Below are 22,143 nucleotides of genomic sequence, written 5' to 3'. Positions count from 1 at the left end.
TTCATGAAGGTCTGCACACACACATAAGAGGAGACCCAGCAGAGAGCACATTGGCACTGTTCTCCTCAAATGGGAAGCCAGCTCTCCTGCGTTAGGAGGAATAAAATTCCTGTCCTAATGGATAGCCAGATTTCTGGCCATCCATCACCTCCTAGCTGTATTTCTATGTCTGTAAAATGGGAACAAATAATAAAAGAGTTTGCCAGTCACTGTCTCAGTCATCATCAGCCCTACAAGGCAGATCAGTATTTTTATCCCCTTAGATTGAACCTAATGAATTCCCAAGCAACACTTCAACTGTGGAGCAGCTGAGTTTACAGCTCAGTCACTTACCCACTACAATGCCACTCTGCCTGCAGCTTTGGGTGGGAATATTTTTGTGGCCAGGCCAGATGGGACACTAGTACACACAATGTGATATGTGGGGATACATGCCATGCTGGTATGGCAAAGGGGGTGGGATTTGAAATCTGTTTAAAAGCATTTTTGGCCCACTTGGCCTATTTCCATTTCCAGCATCTACTCTGTCTTGGTCATAGTGCAGGTCTAGCTGGTCATGTAATAATTGTTTTATCTGTGGATGCAGTGACACTGTGAGAAAGTTTGTTTCTTGCCTACTTTCTACTGTATACAAGTGGGAGGAAAGTTAATACAGTTAATGCAGGTGTGCAGTGTTGTTAACTAGGCTGATTTGGTCACATTTGACAGGAAAGTGGAGGAAGCTAAACAGGACGGGATGTGCTCAGGTGAACACGCTTAGGCACCTTTGAAAGTGATTGTGGTTCTTCCTGAAACTTTCCACTAAGGTGAGTGGGACCCTTTGGCAGAATACAGAATGCCTGGATTACCTGCATAGAGTAGTGGGGTCCTGGGGTATGTATGTGACTCAGGAAGGCTGCCCTACTTGAAAAGGTGTATCTTAGGGAGATGAATAGTGAGTAGGGATGAGGTTTCTGTATGCTGTCAATCCGCATGTAGTTCAATAGTCTGTAGCTTCTTTACCAGTCCATCCTTTTTTTTGTTTCTGCTTTCTCTGGTGCTTGTGGATTCTTTCTGCTGCTTGTGTTTTTCTGTGATTCGATCCACAGCAGGGGTTTTTCCGGGGGTTGTGAAAATTACATAATTATTTTTGTAGATACTTATGTAAATGACAGCATTCTATGTAGTTTTTTGGCGGTGGAGAAAAACATTGCATAATTTTCAGATCGCTGACATGAATGAATGAATGATTACAGCATCGCGGCAAAACATTGCATAATTTTTAGGTCGCTTACATGAATGGATTGATCACAGTGTTCCACCTAGTGTTTTCTTTCTATTTTTACATACCAATGAGGCAGATAATCACCTTTAAATCTGTCTTGCCTCAGGCTTACTCTCTTTTGGATATGGTCTGCGCCAGTTTGGCAGCACTGATATCTCACAGAGGAGAGGATGGTACACCCATCATCCATAGGATGAAAGATTGATTGCTATTTGTGCCGAACTGAGTGGTTGGTGGGCAGCACAGTGTGTATGTGTGTTGTTCATGGGAAAAAATGGAAATGGACTGCCTTCAAGTTGATCCCAACTTATGGCTGCCCTGTGAATAGGGTTTTCATGGTAAGCAGTATTTGGAGGGGTACCATTGCCTTGCTCCAAGGCTAGTCCTCCCCAGCTGGCTAGGGTCTACTCAGCTTGCCACAGCTGCACAAACCAGCCCCTTCCTTGTCCACAACTGCCAGCTGGGGGGCAACTGGGCTCCTTGGGACTATGCAGCTTGCCCACGGCTGCACAGGTGGCAGGGCACATAACCCCTGAGCTACTCACTGTGGGGTGATATTTAGCGGGCCCTTTACACTCAGGAGACACAAGCGGGCATTTGAACTCACACACTCTGGACTCCCAGCCAGGCTCTCTTCCCCACTGTGCTATACCAGCTGTGTGTTGTTCATAATAATCTTTCTTTACAAAAGAAAGGGGGGATCCTGAAGAACCCTTTGGGAGAAGAGATAATAACGATAATGCGATAACTATTTTTTTTCATTTAAAAAATGGACAAATGGAAATCCTGTGGTTGTAAAATAGGGGGAGGATTTCAGAAAAAAATCTTGCCAATTGCACAAAATCCGTGCCAATTATAGCTGCAACCCTCTGCAAGAGATCAGTGCCACTCCAAAGGAATAGCGAACTAGCAAATTCAGTCAAGATCTGCAACCAGGTTCGATTTTTTCAAATATTCTCCCCCATCCCTAATAGTGAGAACTGTTGTCCCTCTCCTGGGTAGGAACAGGCTTGCCCAAATAATTTGCAGGAAATCCTGCAAGAGAAGCAAGAGTTAGCTTTCCACATGGTCATGTTTCCTCTGTTTGTAAGTTTAAATAAAATGTGCCCTCACTCATCCCCTTTACCTGTTTCACCTCCTTGATTCCAGTTTACTTGCACTGATATTCACACCAGTATTTTACAGTATTTGTGCCATGGGCACTCATTACAACCTATTTCTGTGAGTGATCATTTAATATTTATTGTATGACTACTGCTGGGGGACAATATTATGCTTTAGAAAGTACGTGAATGTTATAACCCTGCTAGCTAAGTGTTTAAGTTACTACTCTTGAGATACAACATCAAAAATGCATACAATCAGCTTTCCTCTTCCCAAACTGATTATTAATAATGTGTTAGATTTTTCTTCTCTGTATTTAACAGAATATGAAAAATACATGTTTCATGTATCATTAAAATTGTTGTAAAAGGTTGATTTACAATCATATGCACTTTGAAAGTGGCTTCTCACAGTTCTCAGGAAGAACACTGCGTTGTAAAATAGGGCAAGACTAAAAGGTATACCACTATGAGAGATCGGACAGATAGACAGTGATGATGAGCCTGAAAACAATAAAGAAGAGGAAAATGGGTGTTTCCTCAGATTGGTGTGATCTGCCAAGAGCAGAATTTTCAAAGAAGGCACCAATTTATACATCTGCCTCCTGCTGAGATCAAAAGATGAAGGCCAGGGTTGAAAAATATAAGCGGGGACTGACTGCAAAGCAAAACTAAAAGCTAAACTATGACATTATGGGGTGCAGGTTGTGTCCATATGAGGGTGTTATCTCATGCAACAGGTAGCTCAGATCTGATTTTTCCATGTGAGCATTGATGCAAGGGTGTCTGCCAATAAGCAGTTTAAAGTTTCTGCCTCTGATTCCTAAACCAATATTTCTTGTTCACACTAGTGGGTAGTCCTTGATGGGCTGTATCTTCATGGTGCATGCATTTCCCCCCTCCTCACTTATAAACCCACCCTCTATTACCATTTTTTCAAACTGGGCATGAGTGCAGGTATTTCTTTACCAATGCATGCACACATGCACACACACGTCTCCCCGGGAACTACAAATGTTGCGAGTGTATTTCTCAAAAGGCAAAATGAAGGGTTGTGAATTGGGTGTATATACACAAAAAAGGGTTTATAACATGTTTCTGCAATGAAAGCAGATTCCTGCAGAAGACCTCTCTTGGATCTGTCACTGGAAATCCAGCAAAGGAGTCTGCCTGCTTGCTTTCCTCCCTCCCTTCCCTGGAGTGCCCCCCCCCATTTTCAGCAGATGATGACTTTCTAAATAACCCATGATGTAACTCAAGCATTTTGCAAATATTTAAAACCTTGGGGAAAACTGCAAAAAAACTTATCCCTTCTCCTACCACATTCAAATATGAAATGGACAACAATCTAGTCAATTTCAGGTAACACAGCCAGTGCTCTATGCTGCCCATTCTTCCCTCCTATATGGTTAGTTTAGCCCATCATTTCTTCGTCTCCACATTCCCATCTCCCTTTGCTCTCAGATCATGTTTACATATTGTAACTGTTGATTTGCATACATTTTAATAGAGGTTTTGCACAAAACTACTCATGCATAAAACCTTTATATTAAAAATAAAAAAATAAGACTATTTTTTTAAAAATTCAGAGGTTTTGTGCAGGAGCAGTCTTATATACAAAAAAAGTTTGATCTATATTCTGCAAACATACCCTCAGCATATAGCAATGGGAAATAGGTACGCTTGGAAATAGGCATGGCATTGATCACTGCAAGGAACAAATGGATCATGTACCCGCTGATTTATCCTGAAAGGCCAGTTTGGTGCAAGCCCTGATTTGGCTTAGTGTTATATTGGAACCCGGATTGACATAAGCCATGGTTATAGGTGAACATCCAGATATTTTCAGCTTTGCTCCTTCCCTGGTCCTCCTGCTAGAGCACCAGCCAGAGCTAAGATGTTTGGCTTAGTGTTATGTCAGAAACCAAGTTCAGGTTTGTCTGTGGAAGTCAGAAGACAAACCATGAACTCAGCTTGGGATGTAATGCTAAGCCAAACGATGGCTTAGCTCCAGGTAATGCAGCAACAGCAACAGTTGGACAATGGAGGGCGCAGCTGCGATTTCCGCTGTGAGTTGCAGAACACTCGCATATTCATGCTGAAATATGGTTTGGCTTAGCATTATACGCGAACCTGGCAAAGGATTTAGTTTTGATTATTTTGAGAACAATTTAATTCATCTCAACTAATAACAGATTAGTAAACACAACTCTGCTTTAAACCTGTGCTAAATAGTTAAAAATAAATTCTGTTAAAGGGAAAAAAAGTTTTTTCCTATGGGGAAAAAGGGAAACACAGTCTTCTTATAAAGAAACACAAAACAAAAATGTTTAATAACGTTTTTAACCCTTTTTAAAAGTTTTTTTAAAATGTTTTTAACGCTGTTTTGTTTTAATGTATTTTAAGATCTGTTTTTATGATGTTTTAAAGTGTTTTTAGCACTTTGTTTGCCGCCCTGGGCTCCTGCTGGGAGGAAGGGCGGGATAGAAATTAAATAATAAATAAATAAATAAAAACAAGAGTATTAACCTTTAAATCCCTATATGGTCTCGGCCCAGTTTATCTTACGGAGCGCCTTCAATGCCACCAATTATGCCGCCCGACAAGATCAGCCACTCAAGGCCTTCTCTCAATCCCGCCGACAAAAACAGCTAGATTGGCGGGTACAAGAGAGAGGGCATTCTCAGTGGCGGCCCCCACTCTCTGGAACTCCCTCCCACAAGATCTCCGGCATGCCTCTTCCCTAAATGTATTCCGTAAAGCCTTAAAGACCTGGCTCTTTCAACAGGCCTTTGGGATCTCCGGGGAGGGTTAATTACTGTGACTGAAATGCCTCCTACCCTGTTTTAATATTGTTGCTGCTGTATTATTCTCATACTGTTTTTTATTGTATTATTGTATTTTATCTCATTGTGTTTTAACTGTTTTGTACGTCGCCTAGAGTGGCCTTTGGCCAGATAGGCGACACAGAAATTAAATTTATTATTATTATTATTACACAATTGTAATATCTACCAGAATAATTTGGGAAGAGGTTTTGCTTAGACAAAATCTGAAGGAGTGGCTACTTGTAGTGTTTGAATTACAGAGTACTGTTATCTTCTGTGATGGGGTCCTCTTTTATTATTTATTTATTTATTAGATTTATATCCCGCCCTTTCTTCCAGTAGGAGCCAGGGAGCTTTTTATTTATTTATTTATTTATTTATTACATTTATACCTCACCCTTCTTTTCATGATAGAAACCCAAGGCAGCTTACATATGGTTCCCAGGCTGTCTCCTATCCAGGCACTGACCAGACCTGACCCTGCTTAGCTTCAGCAGGGTGCTGGCCTCATGTGCCTTCAGACCATAGCCTGGGACCTTTTAGAAACCTATGGGAGAATAATATCACAGAAACTGGGAGACAGCGGGTAGGGCTTGTATATTTCATTAAGGTTCCTCTACTTTCCCCCTCATAATTCAAACACTGATCTCCAGCAACAATCTAGGAGCAATAAAGAACAAGTTTCAACATCAGAACTTTAATGCAGCTCTCCAATATTATTGCAATTTCTCCAAATCTGTTGGAGAAACTGTGGGAGCAAAGGAGCATACATGCATCTCTGTCTGAACTGCCCAATAGTGGCTCAGTTTTCATCTGTGGTTACACAGGAATCATTGTTGATTTTGAATGACCACATGGACTCCATCCATCAGCTACTTATTTCGAATATGTTTGAAGGCAGTAACTTGGACATTAATTCCAAAGACTCAATATTTTTGGTAGGTACAGTATGTCTGGTCATTGCACAAAAAGGGAATATATTAGAGGGTTTCTATCTGGACTTGAAGTATGACAGTGTATGGAATATCGCAGTGGTTGAAGGACTGACACATTACCTGCGGATCTTAAGAGGCAAGGAAGTTCCAGACAGGTTTTATGCAAGATGGCATAGGTTTATTGACTCTATTGCTTGGAACAGAGTCTGGCTGACTGGTTGACTGTTCCTTTGGAACTACTGCTCTGGCACTTGGTGGAAAGACTTTCATGCTCAGTTGTGGGGGACTTTGATCTGGAAGTAGGAAAAGAGGACAAAGACTTATTAATTTATATAGGTCTGGTGACAGATTTTGGTAATCATTTTTACTGTATCTGCTGAAGGATATGATTAATCTTACTTGTACATCCACACACTGATGTACTGGTTATTTTATTTAAGTTTCTTTTTTAATAAATAAAGCTTTTAAAATTGGAGAAAAGTTTTGAACATCCTCAATATTACCACTATCTCTTATGCTTCTCATTTGAAACTTACAGCCTAATGGTGAAGCACTAAACAGAATAAGCCATGGTGTATTTTACAATAAGATTTCATAGGCTCTACTGAGCTCGTTCCATAGTATTATAAGATATTATATAAGGGAGTTACATTAATCCAGCAAAATAACTCTTTAATATCAGCAGCTTTACTGTTTAGGATGAATTCAATAATCTTTTGACCTTGGATATGTCATTGTTTATTTATTTATTTATTTATTTTATTAAATTTTTATACCGCCCCATAGCCGAAGCTCTCTGGGCGGTTCACAACATTGTTAACATTGTTAACTTTTTTTAATATTCAATCATAACTTTGTTTTGTCTGGGAGTAAGCTAAATTGATGGACATATTCCTTAACAAGGTTTTATGAGATAGCTGCAATGAAAAAGCTGTCTTACAATTAATTACAATTAATCAGACAACCTGTTAGTTGAGCATTCATTCTGATTTGTTTGCATTGAGGTTTTACAACATCATGCAGTGTTATAGCACAATTCCGAGTGCATTTCCCTGTCACTTTGCTTACCGCAAAAAGTCTGATTGATGGTGGGGAGGAGTAAGTCAAATCTACTTTAACTGAGCAACCTAAATTTGCTTGTATATGAATTCAACCCACAAAATGGAAACAGTCTGGAAGCAGCAGCAAAATAAATAATAAAAATATTAAGTAGTTTTGTGAAACGGGTATATTTTAATCAGTTAGAATTAATAATAGTCAACAATAGAGAATGTCAAAGACTGATTCAATTTTGTTACATAATGACAGGAAATAACTTTAAATCTAAATGGAAAAGAACAAACATGACAATAGCATGTCTAGGATCAGATCTTTATAAAAGGCCCAGCATCTTATCCTTGTATTAAGCTTAAATAAAATATTACAAGATTATGTACTGTTGGTACCTTACTATCACCTGAGTGAACTTCCATTTCAGCTCCAGACCTTCCATGTTCAAGTCCAGCTATCCACTCCCCAGTGATAATTCTCCTGATGCCTAGTTTGGGAATTTTCCTCCTAAGGAAAAGAATGTGGTTATTAAGGCATTTTTATCCCATGTGAGGAGTTGCATTAGAATTTTGTCTCTTTTGTGCACTATGTACCTTTACTCTGATCCTGTAAGAAAGAATGAGCCATGAATACACCAAAAAGTACAATAGGTACAACTGGAAGTACCAATAGATGGAGTGGAGATTTTGGTGTTCACCAACATAGGTGGCTGTGTTCTGCATTGCTATCACCATTTCATGATGGAGTTTGTCTTCATATGGGAGACTGTAATCAAGAGAGTTCTCATTCCTGCAGCCTGTATATTTACCCAGGGTGGAAGACACTGGCACACCTTATGGAATAATGGAGGGTCATAGGTAGGGATGAAAGGATCTGTCCATTTCGGTTCTCCTTCTTCCAATCTTAAATTCAGTTCACATTTCTGCAGCAATCTGTGATTTTTTAAATTCTCATGAAAATTCTTCAGCATTTTAGTTTGAATTTCTAATAAACACGTTTTTGTTTGTATTTTTGACTAATGTACACATTTTTGCAAGCAATTTATCCTAATATAATGCATTTGTGTATGTTCTTTTCACTAATATATTCATTTGTATGTACATGTCCCACTAATATATGCACTTTTGTAAACATTGCTTGGGCGGAGAACTGTATTGCAAAATTCGGTTAAGGGTGAATTTTGAAGGATGGCTGTATTTCGGTTCTCATATTGTTTCAGAAAATTCAAACTTGGTAGATTTGGCTTTAAACTCAATTGAATTTCTCCTCCATCCTTAATCATAAGCCAGTACACAGCTGTCCATAGTGCAGGATGGGAGGGAAAGATAATCAATGGTCATAGATGTTTGAGTGGTCTGCACATGTTGGGGTGTTTAGAATAGAAGATAAAGAGTCTTTGAGAGTCCCATTTTAAGGTATAGTTATAGCTGTTTGAAGTGCCATGTCTTGTGGGTCCAGTTGCAGCTGTGAAGCTGGGATTGCAAATAGATGTTCAGATTTGGAGGCCTGAGACAAAGTAACTGAGTGCGTTCTCAGAAGACAAGTATTAGCAGTAACAGATGGGTGAGCATAAGTCTGCTCATCCTGGAAATGCAATGATATGAAATCACAGTTGCTTGTGGCTACTTTCTTTATGTCTGTTCCATTTCCATACTAACACTGCTAATAAGAATTAGTGTTGGCCAGACCACAAGCATAACAGGCCCTTGAAAAATTTAGCTAACAATAGAGAAGAAGTTAATTAATTAGACATTTGTTACATATGTTGTTGTTTTAAAAAATCCCTTCAAAACTTTTTCAGTTAATTGTATCACTTGAAAAGTATTTAATTGCTTGTTTCTCAAATTCTAAGCATTAATTTTGCACTAAAGAAAAATTATGTAGTACAAAGCTTTTTCAAGAAAGAGAAGAAACATTGCAGTCATTTTATGACCACTTCTGTTTCTTGAAACAATTATACTAGGAAGGAAATCTTCAGATAATAATACCCAAATGATGCAAATACTCCAACCCAATTCTCAAAAGCATTAAACATAATGACTACAATCTAATTTTTGTTGTTTCATAGGATATTCACTTATTTACATGAAGCACAAAGGAAAAAATTGTAAATGTAGCTAAATGAAACCTTAATGTCTAAAGAGTGATTGCCAAAGCCCTTTCTTTTCTTTTTAAATACCATAAATAAAGTCACAATCAAAAGTACAGTGAAGAATGGAAACAGAAACCTTCAAAAGAAAATAGATTTTTAAAAATAGTATCTAACCTGGGAGGATCAGGTAATTGTTTCAAAAATCTTCAGTAACCCAATTCCATCACTGCTTCTTGTATACCTGTCCTCCACTATGTACCAAGGATATGTAGAATTGGGTGGCCAGCCTGCAGCACAGGCACAAGTAGCATAGGTAGTGCCACTCCTGAACCCTGCCTCTGCATGTAAGGAGCACCCTAAAATGCAGGTCTGGGGCCATTTTTTGCTTTGACTCTATCTCTATTGGATATAGATGCTGCATTAATTCAAGCACTTGGAGATAGCTGTGGGAAGAATCATATAAGAAAATGGTAGGTTGGGCATTTTCATTCAGCTATGACATGCTTAAGTGTTTTCCAGAAATTGGACCAATATGTCTCGTACATTACATAATTAAATTCTGACAGCTTTTAAAAAAAATCTGCAACATTTTACACGTATAGCTGAAAATTGCCAGTGTTGTCAATTCTAGTAGTTGATGTGCTGCATTATATCTCCACGAATTGGACAGGCGGTTAGATCTATGTCATCTCAGTGTTCAAAGCCAAGGAACAGAATAATTTTAGTCATTCCATTAATTAAACTGAGCATACAAGGTATGCCCTAAACTATTAATGACTTTTAGGGAAACTGCTTAGGATATGAGGCAGGTTTTTATTGCAGAGATTCACATTCTTGTTTGAAGTATATGGCCAAACATTCCACCTCCTGCACTTCAAGTGCACAGAGTAATAACTCAACAATAATAGCACAGCTGCTTGTTTGTTAAGTGGTACTCCCCTTGTATCAGTTTTTAAAAAGGAAAACAATAACTAATTTTCATTGTATTCATCCATAGCACATCCTTCAGAACTGTATTATTTCTGTTGCCCTCTTTCCCAGCCATGACCAGAAGTACAGATTTATTTATTTTTAACAGAAATAATAATAATTTGAGAGCCAGTGGGTGTAGTGGTTAGAGTGTTGGATTAGGACTGGGGAGACCAAGGTCAAATCCCCACTCAGCCATAAAGATCACTGGGTGACCATGGGCCAGATACTGTCTCTCAGCCTAACCTACCTTACAAGGTTGTTGTGAGGATAAATGGAGAGAGGGATAACCATGTACATTGTCTTGAGCTCCCTTGGAGGATAGGATATAAATGTAATAATAAATAAATAAATAAGCAAACAATAGTTTGCAGTTATACCTACCAAACTAACTGTTTCTTGGGCTATACAGAAGAAAATGGAGAGGCCCAGACTTGGCACTGAAGCCTTTGCAAAGACCATGTAAGGCCAGAGAGAACATCTTCCTATGCTCAAAGCACATGAAGGGGCCCTGCCTTGCCGCCAACCTATGCACTAGTTACACACGCACCCCATCATAGATGGAAGTACTATGCTTGTACCAATGTATCAATGCTATGATTTTTTGAATGTATATTAAGGAGCCTGCAATGGAATAGTTCAGTTTTCACTCTGATAACTTATGTGGTGCAGTTGAGGCTGCATATACACCATACATTTAAATAACATTTGAAGCATGTTCTCCCCCATAGAGTCCTGGGAACTGTAGTTTGTTAAGGGTGCTGAGAACTGTTGCTCTGTGAGGGGGAAATTAAAGTTCCCTGAATTCTTTGCAGGAAAGAATGCACTTTAAATGTTTGGTATGTATGCAATCTTAGTCCCTCTGAGTGTAGCTGCTATTTGTTCCATCTCTGTGTATATGTTGGAAGAAGTAGAAGGCTACATGAGCTGCCTGGCTTTGCTACAAGGAAGTTATGCTTCCATGTGCTATGAGTCTACCTGTCTCTGGGTTAACCTGAGAGCAGAATCTACTGGAGCATGGAACACTGGAGTGAGTACTCTACCCCAGGACCTGTTGGGTTTTATAAGATAAAAACAACTGTAGTTCTCTATCTCTAGCACAGTGTAATTTGCAAAATAGAACTGAGCTCTAACCAGCCACCTCACCCCTCATAGAGACAATGTTAACAAAAGAAACAGTCTTTTTTAGTAAGGTAAATAAAATAGTCTTTTACTCATGACATTTCATGTGTTCAGGAAACACAGGCTCAGCTTGGAAGGAAAAGGAAAGATGTGGTTTATTTCAACTATTATTATTATTTAGAGTTCTGTTGTTGGAGCAGCTTGGCGGCTGTTCTCTCTCCCTTGGCTAATGGGGAAGAAGAGAAGGGAGAAAAACAGGAAGTTACATCACAGTAAACAAACATAGAGGCGTTCCCAAATCTAGCTAGAAGGGACATCTCCCTACATTTGTACTAAAGGATATAAACTTGCTTATTCCTAACAGGATCCAGAGGACGAGAATAGTATGCATACATACAGTTTGCCCATACAAAAGATATCCTACATCAGTCAGGAATATGCCACTACTATATGTACAAACCGTACACACTCAGGGCCCCTTCTCAAGTTGGGCAAATGTGTGAATGCCAGATAAAGTACTGTGGTCAGCATGCAGTTTGGCAGGAGAGGGGATGCAGAGCTGACAGTCATGATCCCATTTTCCCTTTTCCCTCTCAGTATGTGAAGAAAATAAGCCCAAACATGGTTCAGTGGGTCAACAAAGGTCTAGGCTCTGTGAAGCATGATGAAATGTGACAATATGTTTGGGCTGCATATTCATAGGACTGAAAATGATGAAGGTAGAAGATGGCTGTTGAAAGTGGCTGTTAAAAATAAACAAATATATTAAACTGGAATTGGGTAAATACACCATGGAATTAGGATTAGGATTTAGAATGAAATATACATGGTCTTCATTTTGCTTCTTGCCATAAATGGCACAGCTTGTATACGAGAAATATTTCTGCTTTTTGCTAATATTTTTTGCAAGCTAATTTAGAGGATAAAGTCTTAGAGTGAAGTCTTTTTCTGTATAAAGTGGTGATGTCAATATGGCTTATACCCAATGCCTGAAGTTTACTTTGAATTTATTTTTAAGTAAAATCACTGCAGCAGTAAATGTCACTATCCTTAGCTTTGAATTTCAGGCTACATTTAATTCCATGGATTAAATAATTAACTGTCCTGTGAAATAACTATGGAAAGACTTAAATCAAATACATTATGTTCATACTTTCAGATTAAAATTTTGTCTCCCTTACAATAGTACAAAACCAGGGCTGCTATAAATTCCAGATTATTTTCTTTTATGTATTAATGGATTATGTTCCACCTTTCAGAATATGTTCCTCACAAGGTGAATCAGTCCTAGCAAACATGGCCAATGATCAGGGATGATGAGAGCTGTAATTCAGCACAGCTGGAAGCCCAAAGGTTCCTCGCACCTTGTTTGAACAATGAGGAAGAAATCCCAGATTGAAATGGAGGAGGCAAGAAAAACATCGACCTGCTCCCTGCTTGTCTGGTGTATTTCCATATGGCCTGGGACGGCAGGTCTTTGACTGATTCCAGGTATAAAGGCTGCTGCCGAAGGCTTCAGAGATCATCTCACTTGTGAGTCTTGCAAAAGCTTCCTGCTTTGGCCCATTTTCATCTGGCCTTGATGGGTAGGGCCTTGATTAGGGTTGCCAGTTTCATGGTCTGAGACTGATCCTGTATCTTTAGGAGAAGAGAAAGTCAGCCAAGTGCAGGTGTTCTTGCAACACTGTAATGAGAAAAACCACAAGGTGGAATTCTTTCTTCCCCCTGCACAACTTATAAAGATACAGAAGACCTCTTGGTTGCCAGGCCCGGCCTCCAAGAGAACTTCTGTATCTCAAAAAGGTGTGCAGGGGGAAGGGAGAATTCCACCTTGTGGTTTTTCTCATTACAGTGTTGCAAGAACACCTGCACTTGGCTGACTTTCTCTTCTCCTAAAGATACAGGAACAGTCTCAGGCCAGGAACCTGGCAACCCTAGCCTTGGCTGTCTCCAGCTAGGAAGCTTGCTTCCGCTACTCAGAATGTCTAGAGACCATCAAGGTGGGATATTGTACAGGGAATGTTGATGAGGTAATGATTTATTTTTGGAGATGCTTTTCTTTTTTTGCTGTTCATCTGGATTATGTTCATGTATTTTCATTACCAGACGTTATTATGAATTTTCAGTTAATTGTTTTTATTGTTTATTTGTTAATGGGAGATTTTTCATTAGTTCATTGTCCATATGACTATTTAAATGTTGTTGTTTAGTGAATTATGTAAAATGTTTTGATGCTGTGAGCTGCCTTGATCATGGCTTACTGGGAAAGATGGCATACAGGTGAATGATGATAATATGTCAATTTAAAGGGAATGAAGAACTGAAAACTCTTGCTAAGAATTGTAAGGCTACTTCAGAAAAGATGTTTTTCTATATTAGTAGTAGACAGGAACATTTCTGAAGAACACTGGCAAAGATATCCCTCAGTGTTCATTGAGTGTGTACACACAGAGGCCTCTGTGGAGAGGGCTATGAAGAGCCTGCGAACAAACAGCCTGTTAGCAATCATTACATGGGAAGACACTTTGAGATGAAAGCATAGCCATTCCCAGCACAACACCCAGCCAGTTCCATAGCACACTGAGGAACAAGCATGCATGGACTTCCCTTGAGCAAGGTTCAAGTGCTGATGTAGAAACAATGCCTGTGTGAGGAGAAGAGAAGGGAATCACTACCGCTAATAATAATGGAAACCACAACAACAATACACAAGGAATAATGCTATAAGCTCCTTGTTAGCTCTACAGGTAAGAGGACTGATATGAAGGAAGAGCGGATGCTATGGTAGGAATGGGAAGCCTGGGACCCTCCAGCTGTTACTAGACTACAACTCCCATCATCCTTGACCATTCACCATGCTGGCTGGGGCTGATGAGAGTTGGAGTCCAACAATACTTAGAGGGCCACAAATCCCCTATCACCGTGCTTTGGGGAAAGGATGAGGTGCATAGGAGAATGGGTGACAAATATTTATAAACTGACTCATTCTGGGGAACCTCAACCAAGAGATCTTCAGTTGTCATGCCAACTTTCCCTCTGACAGGTTGGTGCATAATAGAACATTCCTCATCCATAATGGATGAGGAAGTGATCTGCTGTTTACTACTCAAACTAGGGTGGGTCAGCTGAGAAGACCAGATCTCGCCCAGCTTTGCCCATCCAGTTATTTGGTACGACACCAACATCAGTTGGAGAGCCAGGGGGAGAGGGCTGTAGTGATCCTTAAAAACTCCATCTCTCTCATCACGAAATCAGTCCAAGTGGTAGCTGGATGGGGATTTTGTTGGTGAACCACCCACCCTGCTTCCCCACAATGTCCCTGACTGGGCTAGCAAAGGTGTGATGTTGGCAAACCCTAAAACAGTGGTTCTGGATGACTTGACATTCATGCTGGTTTTACCTTGCCTAGTCTGGCTCAGGATTTAATGGCCACCATGGTCCCTGAGGTGCTGTCTCAGTACATCACTGACCTGAGTCACTTCCTGAGCTGGCTTCAGTCTTGATCTCAGGGCGGATTGGGAGCATTCCATTTACTCAGGGGTGACTGTCATCCCATTTTCATGGATGGATCACTCTCTGGTAAGGTTTGGATTGACTGTGAGTGGTATCTTCTGCATGGGTGGGAGCCCCATTAAGGTGATCCACCCATGAAACATCTGGAATCTGAATGACTAAGATGGAAGAGGTCTATTGATGTGGTTGCTCCTGAGTGATGTGGTAGAGCACAGAATTTCCTCTTGTTTTCTCAGAACCTTCAGGCTATGAAACAGGCTGGGTGACAGTTGGAGAGCAGGTGGTGCAAGTCCCGCAGTGAATGCATCTGAACGCATAATTGTGCTTACCATGTGGTGTTGATAGCAGCAAAGAAGGCTGCTGTAAGTGGAAACCCAGGTAGCCTCGGTGGCAAGAACTGTTTATTTCCAACTACAGATAGCTCACCAACTGCAGCCATTCCTGGACCAAGATAGTAACTCATACTCTGGTAATCTCACATTTGGATTATTGCACTGTGCTCTAGGTGAGGCTACCCTTTAAAACAGCTACCCTTTAAAATGGCTTGGAAACTGCAGCTAGTGAAGGATGCAGTTTTCAGGTTAACTGGAGTTGCAAGTTGGGAGAACATAACACTGCCCCATAAAGCACTGGCTGCCTATAGGCTACCGGGCCCAATTTAAGGTGATGGTAATGGTTTATTAAGCCCTAAATGACTCGGGGCTCAAGTATCTGCAGAAGCTCTCTTCCATTACCAGTTGACTCAATCCTTAAGATCAGCCAAGGAAAAGGGGGCTTTGCTTGTAGCCCCCAAGGGGATTCATAGTAAGGAGATGTGTAGAAAGACATTCTCAACCAGGTCCTTAACTCTGGAATAGTCTACCTTGGGAGTTCTGTTTGTCCCCTTTGCTTTTGGGACCCAGGTTTATTTAGCTAGGTCTTTTTAGTTTCGTACAGTAATATTTGTCTTGAACAGTAAATTTTGAATTTATGTTTTTAATGGTTGTTATTTTCAGTCAAAATAGTTCAGTTTTGTTAATATTGATTTTATAGTCAGATACTTGAATATAAGCCTCAGCAGGAATAAGTAGTGTTGTATTAATTAAAGACAATATGATGCCATCTGTATTCACACTGGTTTTTAGCTGTTTATTGTTAATACTAAGCCCAGCAGTAACCATCATTTTCTCTAACTGTAATAGCAAATTGTTCATCACTCATACTGAACAACAAAGCAAAAACGGGGCAACCTGGTCATGCAGCACTATGCAGATCAAAACTAGATGGAATCTGGACACATTGATATAGTATGACATTAGGAGTGGTATTCAATGCTAGTCCTACTCAGAATAGACAGCAAATGGACATGACTAACCTGGGGTCATTAATTTCATTGGGTCTCCTTCGAGTAGGACTGAGTTGAAGACAACCCTAGGGTGTTTTTTTTTCTTATCTAGCTCTAACACAATCATTACCAATATTGGATTTTGTTTAACTGTATGGAATAAGAACTGTTATCTGTGGCGACTGAACTGCTATGCTTTCAAAGTTCTCAGTATATAATTCAGACAAGAGTAAACATTTGTGGCAAAGTCACTCAGTAATGGTAGTTGATTTACCAAGTACTGGAGTTTTCCTCAGAAATTGGTTTGAAACAGCCTTTATTATTTAAATGGAAAAATAAACAGATAGATTATCTTGTCTCTCAACTTGTTTGGCATGTGATTTCCTTTGCACCAAAAGAGACAACATGTACTGGAAGAGAGAGGGTCCAAAAATTCTATCCATTTGAAACATACAAGATTTGCTGTAGACCAAAGGCCAGATTTTTGGCTGGGGCAGCCATATTTATGGGGCACATTAGAGTACCACAGTTAGTAATGCTACATAGGAACATGGAAAGCTGCCTTAGACTGAGTCAGACCATTGGTCCATTTAGCTTAGTATTGTCTAGGCTGACTGGAAGTGGCTCTCTAGTGTTTCAAGCAGGGAATATTCCCTGCCCTACCTGGACATGCTGAGGACTGAACCTGGAACCTTCTGCATGCAATGCAGCTTGCTTTGCTGACCTGAATGAAAGTTCTACTGGATATGGATTGGTGACTGGTAAACCATTAACATCATGCTATTCTTGGTTGTGACCTTGTCCATGTATGACCCAGTCTCACTTGACGTTTTATACTCAGATGTGTGTATGTGTGTCTATATGGACATATGGATATAGATATAGATAAATTTGTTGTTGTTGTCATGGATATTGGAACCAGATCAGGCCTTCCTCATATGCAACTTAGATCACATTCACACCATACATTTAAAGCACATTGTTTCCACCAAAGATTACTGGGAACTGTAGTTTATCCCTCACAGAGTTACAGTTTCCAGCACCCTTAACAGACTACAGTTCCCAGTATTCTTTGTGGGGAAGCCATGTGCTGTAAATGTATGATGTGGATGTGACCTTACATCAAAAAAATACACTGAATCACCCTCCATGCTTGATATATCTATTTTGTAGTCAGATGTCACAATTCACTCTAAGTTGGATACCTATGGAAGATAAATAGGGCTACTCGCAATAAAGTACTGGCTTCAGCATACTCAGGGTGCAGAAGTATATTTGTTAATTAAAAGAAACAGAAGTTTAACCACAATGTCCTGACAATGATCTGTGCCAAGTGAGTTTCCAGGATCGATGGAACGTTAAGGGAAGTTGAGCCATGGAATGTTGAGGATGTCACTTGAAAAAAGGAGGGAATGGAAGGAAGCAGGAATAATATCCCTTGATGGGGGACTCAGGTTGGGAGGATGTGAGCCATAGTGTTATCAGCCGAAAGTCCAGGCCAATCAAGGTAAACTAGATAAATCAGTTTAAAATCTAGGTAAAACAAATAAAATAATATTTTGTTCCATTTCATCCTCAAGTGTTCGTTTTATTTTGACTTTCAGAATAAAATGGTATACACAGAATGTAAATTAAAAAAAAATATTGGTAAAATTGTATTCTAGGATTTTTAATGAAACAAGCAAGGTGCTTTAGTTTAATGTAGTACTAACTATACCTCAGGAATGTATTTTTCCCACTGTCCTCTGTCTTAAGTGAAATTTTCATTTACGGTTTGCTTCCTTCCTCTCTCAGCACAGTCATTAACCAAAATGGAGACAATAGTCAAGAAATCAGAAGAAGACTAGGACTGGGGAGGGCACCTCAGACCTCCACCTGTCAGATCCCTCCAGTCAGGATCCCGGGTTTTATTTGTTCTCTCACCGGCGCTAGCACAGATCTCGCAAGATCCCACTGCTAGGCAGCACCACCAGCCACTCCCTGTTTCACAATATTGCCTTAGGACTTTGCCTTAGTCCCCTTCTGGCTTATTGTTACTTTGTGTCTGGGTGCACTTGCAGGCCACAACCCCCCTGTATCTTTGTGCCTATACAGCATACAGCCCTAGGTTGCCCTGGATACTTGATGATACACTATCTCTTGGTGTCACCATTTGATACTGTTTCTGCACCTTGGTAATTACCCTGCCCACCCTTCTGGTCTGTGAAAGCCCCAGCCAAGGATCAGGCTTTTGGTAAACCAATAAAATATTTATTTATAAACACCAGGAAATAACAAGATTACTTTAGGTACATTTAACAAGCATATGGTTTCATATATTGTGTTCCTCTTTATGTTTCTAGTCATATATAATCTGCCTCAATACCAGCCAAATATAATCCAACCCACAACCAACTCCAATCAACCCAAACTCCACAACCAACCGACCACCCTCTCTCAACTGTCATCCTCTCATTTATACCTTCAGCCACTCAAACGCTCAGCCAATCATCATACAGCATTCTCCAGCATTCTAGCCCATGTACTCTCCCCTCTCACTCAATCCACTTACCATGTATACTTTAATAAACCCACACTTACCATATTTACAGTTATCAAAATACAGGGGCATCACAGTCCTCAAATGCCAAGATGAATCACTGAACACCAAAGTCAGGATCATTCAGACCATGGTATTCCCGATCTCTATGTATAGATGTGAAAGTTGGACAGTGAAAAAGGCGGATAAGTGAAAAATCAACTCATTTGAAATGTGGTGTTGGAGGAGAGCTTTGCACATACCATGGACTGCAAAAAAGACAAATACTTGGGTGTTAGAACAAATTAAACCAGAACTGTCACTAGAAGTTAAAATGATGAAACTGAGGTTAGTATACTTTGGACACATCATGAGAAGACATGATTCACTAGAAAAGACAATAATGCTAGGAAAAACAGAAGAAAAACCACCCTGTTCAGATCTTGTAAGTTCAGGTCTGTGGCTTCCTTTGTAGAATCAATCCATCTCTTGTTTGGCCTTCCTCTTTTTCTACTCCCTTCTGTTTTTCCCAGCATTATTGTCTTTTCTAGTGAATCATGTCTTCTCATGATGTGTCCAAAGTATGATAATCTCAGTTTCATCATTTTAACTTCTAGTGACAGTTCTGGTTTAATTTGTTCTAACACCCAAGTATTTGTCTTTTTTGCAGTCCATGGTATGCGCAAAGCTCTCCTCCAACACCACATTTCAACTAGTCATCTAATTTTAATTTGCTTTACAATTCTTGTCACATTTCTTTATTCTCAAACCAACCCTGTAAGGCAGGCTAAGAGATAGCAGTGTGCCTAAGGCTGCTGTAGGGGCTTGAGATCTTAGTGGGGATTTGAATTGAGGTCTACAGTACTCCCAAGTTCCCCAAAACAAATTGCTTGTTTCTTTATTGTTTACAACCAAACACAAACTCCCAAAGTTACATTATTTAGACAGATGCAGCATTTATAAAAAGAATAATAAACCCAGCTGAAAAACACAAAGGCAGTCAGCGGAAAATTGTGTCTGAGAAGTATACATACATTATTAAATTAAGCAAAAAGCTAACGCAGAGTGTACTAGCACAGATGGCATGGACCATAAGGCCTGGCCTGAATTATTTGCAAATCCTTTCTGAAGTCTATGAAAATCACCATTATACAAACAATGTAGGTTATTTGTAAATATAGGCAGACAAGCTCTATGTTGCTGGCTATTGTAGATTTAAGAATGTGGAAAGATAAATAATTGCAAGGGAAATAAAAGTTTTAAGACATTGCAGAATACCATTAACCAATATTCTGTTCCAGAATACTCATGAATAATTATAACTAATTTTTAAAAATCCATCAGTCTATATTTCTTACACGCACCAGTGAGGCTAGCATCTAAAAATAAACTTTTATATGAGATGGAAATTGGTACGTTAGAGCAGCCTGGTGATTAACAACTTGCCTGGGAGGTGTAGGTGACAAGGAATTCTATTCAGGTGAGTGAGTGAGCTGGCAGAGGAGGGACAGATCTAAGGTGGCCACATATGCATCATTGCCTCCCCCAAAAGAGGAAATACATCAACAAAAAAGGGAACAAATGAGGACACAGGGTTGCATAAAATTTGCATATCCTAACATAGATGTAAATATAGAAAAAAAGTAAAGGTGTCCCCGCACTTATAGTGCGAGTCGTTTCCGACTCTTAGGGTGACGTCTTGCGACGTTTACTAGGCAGACCGTATATATGGGGTGGGATTGCCAGTTCCTTCCCCGGCCTTTCTTTACCCACAGCATATGCCGAGTACTCATTTACCGACCACGGATGGATGGAAGGCTGAGTGAACCTTGACCCCTTTTACCAGAGAATCGACTTCCTCCTTCCGTTGGAATCAAACTCCGGCCGTGAGCAGAGTTTCGGCTGCATTACTGCCACTTACCACTCTGTACCACGGAGGATCTTGAAATATAGAAAGGATTACTATAATTTAAATAGAAATGCAGTGCATCTCATTATACATTATAGCAAGGATTGCTTTGACTAGTTGACCTGTGTGCTTGCTCAGTATGCTGCCAATGTTGTTGATGGACAACTTCAAGGTACTTGCACTCTTTTTGATGGCTCTTTAACTTTAAACCAGGCTTAGATAGGACTGCCATCAGAGGACTGACCTCTGTAAAATAAGACACATGGCCATCTTAGACAGATTTCTCTTTCTCCTCTACCAGTCTGCTTGTCTGCCAGCTCTTTCCTTCTTCCACCATGCTGCTCAATGGAAAGCTTTGTTTTACAAGCCTGCAATGAGATCAGTCTCTTGCATTTCCATGTGATCTGCAGTGTGTGTGTGTGTGTGTGGGGGGGGGCTTCCTTTCCTCAATAGCTATCATAGAAATACCACAGGAATAGGGAACATTTTCTGGCCAGCAGGCCACATCTGACCCTGGTGAGGCAAATTTGACAGGTGGGCAGGGGTGCATTTGCTCGCAGGCCTGAGGTTCACCAGCCAGCCAGGGTGGTGTAGTGGTTAGAGTGTTGGGCTTGGACCTGGGAGAACAGGGTTCAAATCCCCATGGAGCCATGCAACTCACTGTGTGACCTTGGGCCAGTTACTGTCTCTCAGCCAGACCTACCTCATAGGCTTGTTGTGTGTTGCTCCCCAGGCACCCTAGGAGTTAGCTCAGAGAGAGGAGTCAGATGAGGATGAGGTCCCTGGGAACGTTGAAGGAAGGTAGAGCGCAGTCAGCCTGCAGACCCCATCGGCCAGCCCCCCCATTGAGACAGTTTCGCCTGAGCCTTTGGGAAGTGACTCCTCGCCTGCGCCAACCACACCCCCACAGGAATCCCCGCCTAGCACTTCAAACGCTTCCCAGCCAACCAGCTTCCCACTTCCTGAGGTTGAGCCATCGCCTATTGAAGCCTTGCTGTCAGATGGGCCAGCGGAGGCTTACCCCCCCACCCCACGCGAGACGGTGCGAGAAAAGGGTCCTTGAGAGGGTGGAACTTCGGAGGAGCCGTCGGTTACACCTTCCCTACTTAAGCAAGTGCCCACCCAGGCTCCAGTGATGATTCAACCCTCCCCACATGCTGCAGAGACTATCCAGGTAGCTTAATTAGGGAAAGTAGTGAGCTAGAGTAGACAGGTTTATGAAGCACGCTGCTTTGGACGTAAGCACCGCTCTAATAAAAAGAGAATTAAATCAAGCCTTGTCTCCATCTTGTGTTTTGGGCTCTGGGCAGGATACTGTGAGGATAAAATTGGGAGAGGGAGAACCATGTTTGTATGCCACTTTGAGCTCCTTGGAGGAAAGATGGGCTATAAATGTAATAAATAAAATCTCTGCTGTATATTTTTAAAAAGTGTGATGAGAAGTGATGGATCGCAGACCCTGTCTCCCTTTCTCTTCATTCTATCCAATGAATGTGCAAATAACTCATGGCTTAGT

At 40.5% G+C, this 22,143-nt stretch overlaps 1 protein-coding gene across 5 annotated transcripts in view; it reads left to right on the top strand.

The window, feature by feature from the left end:
• The window catches only part of BLTP1 (bridge-like lipid transfer protein family member 1), a 312,192-nt gene that overhangs the window by 10,210 nt on the left and 279,839 nt on the right, over nucleotides 1-22,143 (top strand). For 2 of the 5 annotated variants that reach the window (XM_061585183.1, XM_061585181.1), the window contains exons 2-3: nucleotides 709-806; nucleotides 12,623-12,854. The gene's annotated coding sequence lies outside the window, so the exon portion shown is untranslated. Of the gene's footprint in view, nucleotides 1-708; nucleotides 807-12,622; nucleotides 12,897-22,143 lie in introns of all 5 variants that reach the window. The other 3 variants (XM_061585182.1, XM_061585179.1, XM_061585180.1) reach the window with 2 other exon arrangements.

Source organism: Rhineura floridana, chromosome 9 (genome assembly GCF_030035675.1).
Source record: "Rhineura floridana isolate rRhiFlo1 chromosome 9, rRhiFlo1.hap2, whole genome shotgun sequence".
Taxonomy (NCBI): Eukaryota; Metazoa; Chordata; class Lepidosauria; order Squamata; family Rhineuridae; genus Rhineura; species Rhineura floridana.
Note: the sequence above shows the minus strand (reverse complement) of the source record. Positions and strands in the feature narration are given on the sequence as shown.